Here is a 6,703-nt window from a genome sequence, read left to right as displayed (position 1 = left end):
GGAATATTATGTTTTATTATTTCTGTTCCTCATAAATCACTGTGACAGGGAGGGCCACATTACACCTAAGTATAGGAAGTCCCCGCTTTCTTTCTTCTTCCTTACCTTTTTATCACACCCCGCCTTGTTTGCACTCTCATTCTCTGTCCCTCTGCCACCCTCGGGGATTGACACATGGCTCCTCATCAGTTCAAGAAGAACATCAACAGCAGCCTTGTCCCCTGGGTGTGTTTTTAACTCTCCCTAATTGGCATGTGCATCATGACACAGCAGTAAGCCTGTGTGTGCTTTCACAGCAACAAAAGACCTTCAGTAAACCTAACTAGCACAGCTAATATGACACACCTATTTAAAACCAGTGTCATATCCTTAAAGATAGAAAAGTAGAAAAATAAAGTAGTCTCAGAGACGCTGAGAGGGCACAGAGGTACTGAAAACACTCTCATCTGGGAGCTGCCATGCCCTGAAGCAGAACCAGAGACCACACCTGTAACCACTTGGTGACAGCCATGCCTAACTACCAAGTCCCTGCAGGGCTCTTTGATAACATGTACTGTAGATACTCACAGGACTCTGCCCACCTGCTGGATACAGTGTAGTCCAAAATATATCAGCTGCTATTGGTTTCTGTGCATTGCACTACAACACAAATATCAACTTACAAACAGTTATTTCCTTGATGCAGCAGGTAATCTGTAGAGTATACTATAATTTCCAGTTACACAAATATTTAAATATTTGAATGATTTTTTTTAAACCAGTGAGTCACTAGCCTTTTCTGTCTGCCATTTGGTGCTGATGGAAAATGGGTTGATGTGAGCTGGGGGACAGACCCGTAAAGTAAATGTGCCATAAAAACAAAACAATGTGTTACAGGGGGGTTTAGAAACACTTAAGAGCTGCAGTGTTCGGGTGAATCTGTCATTCCAGAGGACCCCATTTTACATGCTCATAATTATTTTATTCAGTGTTAATAGAAAAAATATTGATTAGTTGTTCCCATGGTATACAATGTAGAAAGAACACTTTTTGCTCCAGCGTCTGAGACGTCATAGCAGCAAGAAAGGACCAAAATCATATGAACATTTTCCCAACATTTTTATTTTCTTCTGAAAACATTTAGGTCATCATTGCCTGCACATTGCATCATTTCATTGCCTTATACTGTACACCTGGCGATAATCCACTATCACTAACACCACCAGCAAGTTACAAGAATACACCAGAATTCATCAAAATCACTGAACATTAGAAAAAGTTAAGAAAATGCATCTACAGTTTTATCCATATATATTTTTGACACTAATAGCAACACTATAAAAACTATACCTTTTAACATTAGACATTTTAAAGGATAAGGCTGGTCATTTTCTATATAAAACTGTAAAAACACATATATTGTATTTACAAAATGCATAGTGTAAGTTGGTCTCTCTAAAGCTGAACAGACACTGTACAACATGTACTGATCATATACAGTGTACAGTGTCTGCTCAGCTTTAGGAGATGTTAACTTATATTATAGAGAGAATTCTAATTAACCATTGCAGTGAGGAAGATAGGGGTTTGGTTTACAATGGAAAGGGGTCTACAGTTATGGAAAATATATGTGGTCTGTAGTTAATATAGGCTATAACATGCATAATCAGGGTTATGGTCCTTTATTGTTACATTTTAAGAAAGTCAGAATCTAAGAGTGGGATTCAGATTTACATTTTTGCCCTTTTTTGTTTGAAACTCAGGTGAAACTGTGGAATATTAAGTAGCTCTGATAAGGTTCCAAAAAAAATTTTGTACAGTATGCAACTTTTTCTGTGCCTCTTTTGAGAGCCTCATTTAAAGTTTCCAATTTGCTCAAAGCAATTGAAACACCAGAAGATCCTCCACCAGACATTAATCAGGAATTACTTTCTCTTCAGTGTCTACTGTGTTTTACCCTTCTCCCTTCCTTCTGGTGAAACTTCTACAACCCAAATGCCCTAATATACTGTTCTGCACAAGTTCAGAGTCATTTATCTCTCTGAATGTTCAGCCTTGGTCGAAAGAAAACACCTTTTTCAAGAAGATTAGCAACTCTATGCTTGAGCTACTGCTTTAGGCTGACAGAGGAGTGGGACTTTAAGGTTTTATAACATATGCAGTGGTTGGACTTCAATTATTTGATCTTGACATATCTGCAACATAAAATTAAATAACTTAGCGGCGTGTGAAGTGGATGATGGTGTGAGGATAAATAGTGGGATTTCCCAGGCTCTGTGTTTGATTCCGATCCATCTGATCATAAAATTTAATTTCTGGTGGTGACACGGTTTATACCCCCTTCTAGACTTTTATCAGTTTAATCTCTTTGATGTATGTTTTAATGAAAGCCTGTAGCCAAAAGAATCAGGACCACTTGCAATCCACTGAAGTTCTGCTACAGCTTTGCAGCAGCCGGTGGACTGGATTTGAAAAGTGATGCATCAGTGCATCATTTTGAAATACATTTTGTTCTGGCAGCCACTATTTTGGAGTTTTAGCAAACAAGAGCAGTTTGTTTGAAATGGCTATTCACAGTTTGAACAATTCTTCTTCTAACCTTCAGAAGGTAGAGGGTGGGGCTAATTAACTGGACTGCTCTTTGAAAACACAGTGTAGAGAAGCTGAAATAACAGCACGGCTGAGACACCAGATCCTGCCCTGTTTCACTTGAGTTGTCAGACAATGTGTAAAATCTTAGTTAATCTACTTTTAACATTAAAAAAAGTTTTTAAAAAGTGAGCAACTGACATTTTCAGTAACCTGTCTCCACATTCTACTGCCTCACCTGTCACCTTTGTCCCATCCCATGATAACATCTGTCAGCTGTCAACAATACAACAACAAAACAACCTTTTATTGTTCTGTTTTTGCACTGCACTTGTCTCGATAAGAACCATAGTGATGTCTCCCTGAGCAGCACGTAGCACTTGAAGATAAACACTTCGAATAAGCATAAAGATGCTCTTTGAGATAATCTGTCTGCTTTTCTGCAAGGATATTCACATTGTGTATGGCCTACATTGTCTGCTCCAGTGAGGATTCAGAGCAGACAGGATATTCGTCATAGTCTTCTCTGTCCTCCTTTATGTGCACACAGACTTCAGAGATCGCACAGCAGAATGACAGCATCTCTAACAATGTTGCTGCAGAGGAGAGCAATACAGATCTTCCACTGGAGGACACAACCTGCAGGCCATTCTGACCTCTGAATATTATTTTGGCTCTTGGCTCCAGCTGTGAAGCTAATCTTTGTGTCAGCATAAGCCATTCTGCTATTTTTAGTTTGATTAGTTTCATTTTAAATCACAGTGTTTCTGAATTTCCTAATTGCACTGTTATCTATGATGGCACCTCTCAATTACTGCTCAGTGCAATTACCTGCTTTGGATTTTTTTTTTCTCATATACTTGTACACAAGGAGGTTCAATTTGCTGGTTATATTTTGCTGCTAGGGAGATGCAAGGTCTGTGGGATGCGCCCTGAACATATGGTACACTACTGCCACCCTGTGGAAACAAAAGGAGACCTCATTTCACCTCACAGCTATAATTGGTAACTTACAGTGTCTAACTTTGTTTATAGACATCCTGTAGGATGCTAATGCAGGATGTTCAAATATAGTGTTAAGAATGAGTCACAGACTTCACAAATCTGTTTGGCTGAGAATAATTAAAGACAATGATTTGTGCATTAAGTGTAGCGTATTGTAGCTCAGAATTTTACAATTGGTGCCGAATATTAATCATAAAATTGGTATCAAAAGAGAACAAATCAAACTGAAAAAGTCATGCAAAACAGTAACAGGGACTGTGTCCAAGGTTCATATCGCAAGTTTACCCCTGGTTCAAAATTAGGCAGTATCGTGATACACATTATGGCCTGAAGTAACAGTTATAGATTAACTATGATACCATTAATTCAATAACCACTGTGGCAATGTGATGTATACTATATTGTAATTCAGATCATTAACAGTATAATAGATGATTAGATGCTTATTTTGATATCATGGTATTTATGTTATACAGGGTGGGCCACGGAAAAGTACCCCGCCTCCAAAACAATCCACTTGCTCATTCATCTTTTCCATGGCCCACCCTGTACACTATAATGTTATGCTGCAAGTTATGTTAGTGTTATGTTCTATGATCCACATGAGAATACAAGATGCTGGGTTTTAAATAACATGAAGTGTGGAGCAGGGACAGCTAGAAATACTTCTGTTGCAGCCGCCAATGCTGGAAGGAATTAAGGATAAAAAATGAAGAAATAGGATCAGTTTGTCTCTCTCTGTCTGCCTCCCTGGCGGATCAACACATGGCTTCTCACCAGTGCTAGTGAACATCAGCAGCAGCTTTGTCCCCACGGTGTGTGTGTGTGTTTTTTCACTTTCCTTAATTACCATGTGCGTCAAGGCAGCATGCTCAATTTCTCAGCACCAAAAGACATTTACTAAATCTAATTGGCAAAGCCTGAATATGAGACCACTCCAAAAACTAGAATACCCTCATTAAAGAAAAGGTTAACAGTAATGTTGTTGACAGAGACCCTGACAAACAGAAACGGTGAATCAGAAGCTTGCCTTGGGGCCATACCTACAAACATTCGGCATCCTCCCTGCTCATTTATCACATCCCAGCTGGGTAAACCCTAACCCAGAGCTCTTTCATAACATCCAAATGCTCATGGTATCTTAGTAAACATCTCAGTAGGTGTACCCTAGAGCCACATGGGCAATTTTTTATCAGTGATGAGTTAACAGAAAGGGACACAACAACACTAAAATAAATTTGCATTACATGTATATTGGATGTTCATGGAAAGCAGGAAAAGGTGGGCAATGCAATTATGAATCCATGCAGGGTGAACGTGATTAAATGTTCTTTCATTTTTCCTCCATCGTCCATTTTCACTTTTTGTTTGTAAGACTTTTATAGCTGTCACTGCTGTGCCATCCCCAGACCTTTAGGATGATTGGTTGAATGCCAACTCTTTCATATCACTGAAGTGAGAATATGGAGTTTGGGATATTGCCTTCATATGTTTGTGAAAAGAAAATCTGAATCAAAGATAATGCCTGTATTTCGGGAGAACTGTGCTGCCACTGAAGTTGAAAGAGAGTCTGATAAGTGAGTTCCCGTGGCCCAGAATTAGCATTTCACTTTTATCTGTGTTAAGAATAAAGTTCTTTGTCTTTTTTGCATTGGTGCAGAGAGATTTAAGCACTCAAAGATTTCAAGATTTTTACAGTAACACAGCGAAACAAATCTACTGTACTGCTTTGTAACACCTGGCTTGTCTGAGACGTCATAGTAAGTGACATTCTCACCTTTGTCTTTAGGTGTCAGCCTCCCACCAGCTAGAATTTAGTGCATCCCTCTGCCCCAAACAATCCAACCGCACACTGTATCTGTAAGTAAAGAATCAGATAGTAAAATGCATCAGCTATAAACATGAGGAGATGAAAGGAAGAATTTTGTTGTTTGGTCATTATTTCCCCATTTTCACAAATTTACAGTTACTAGTGTGAATTACATTTGGCTCCAATGACAAACTATGAACACGTAACATAACACTGAACACAAAGCCTGCTGGCTAGCTCTGGACTTTCTGTATTCTGAAGTTATCTCCCAGAAATGTTCTAAATGCCTCATGATGTCTTCAGCTAAACTATCACAGAGTCAACAGATTTACACATTTCTGCAGAGATACATAAAGCTCTACCATGAAATAATCACACAAGTAATTTATCAAAAGTGCAATAAAATAATTTTGTCACCTAATCGATGTTATTTATGAAATGGTAGCTAGAAAAGACAATCCAGTGCAAATTTTCTTCTTGAACATACGTTTACTGCAAGTTTGGACCACTTATTAGAATCAGAATCAGCTTTATTGGCCAGGTGTGTTGACACACAAGGAATTTGACAGGCTCTCAATATGTACAGTATGTACAATGTTCTTCTGTAAGGCAACAATTAGTCACATAACCAAGATAAAACTGAGGGAACAAGAATAAAAAGAATGTGCAAAGAAGAAAAAGGAATGTGCATTAGGAAAATAAAAATAAAGTACTTATAAATATAGAAATATATACTATATATACACAAAGTTTAGATGCAGTTTTTCAGGTAGATATATGCAAGAATTGTATTGAGGGTTGTCGTTCAATTTGAAACATTATATACGCCAAATTAGCTATTAACAGTTCTTGTATGCTTTGTATCATTGGATGTCTGACAACTGTCCGTAAATTAGTTTGATACTAACGAAATCTTAAAAACCTAATGGGCTTTAGGCAAGTTCAGAAGCATTCCAATTCGTGTACCATTCCAGATTCAGAAATTACGAGATAGCAGGTATTTAATTACAAGATAGTAAATCAGACGTACGGCTCCTGTTTTCACTGTTGCTGAATGTAAGGCATTTCCGTAGCTTACGCGTTGGCACGGTAAGAAAAGGTTGCGTTTACCAGCAATAGTTTTACTTTGAAAAGAAAAGGAAGTAAGTTTCATTTCCGGTGTTGGCACAACTTCTGCTAACGCTATAAGTTGTGTATCTGGTTTCTTTTAAATTAGATCATCCAGTCTTTCAGGTCTTGGACTGTGTGTTTGAACTGAGAAGTTAAAGCTGTGTGCTAAATGAGAACGAGCTGTATTCTGCATTATAAATATCTTCCGAT

The 6,703-nt window shown here is 38.2% G+C and overlaps 1 long non-coding RNA gene across 1 annotated transcript; it reads right to left on the bottom strand.

The window, feature by feature from the left end:
• Positions 1-1,419: 1,419 nt before the first annotated feature.
• On the bottom strand, positions 1,420-6,697 carry LOC109970498 (uncharacterized). Its single transcript, XR_002276422.1, has 3 exons — positions 6,414-6,697; positions 5,351-5,431; positions 1,420-3,527 (listed from the first exon to the last, which is right to left on the bottom strand). It is a non-coding gene; the product is annotated as an uncharacterized LOC109970498 (long non-coding RNA).
• Between the last annotated feature and the right edge of the window lie 6 nt (positions 6,698-6,703).

The sequence above is a fragment of the Monopterus albus genome, unplaced genomic scaffold, assembly GCF_001952655.1.
Source record: "Monopterus albus unplaced genomic scaffold, M_albus_1.0 scaffold199.1, whole genome shotgun sequence".
Lineage (NCBI taxonomy): Eukaryota > Metazoa > Chordata > Actinopteri > Synbranchiformes > Synbranchidae > Monopterus > Monopterus albus.
Note: the sequence above shows the minus strand (reverse complement) of the source record. Positions and strands in the feature narration are given on the sequence as shown.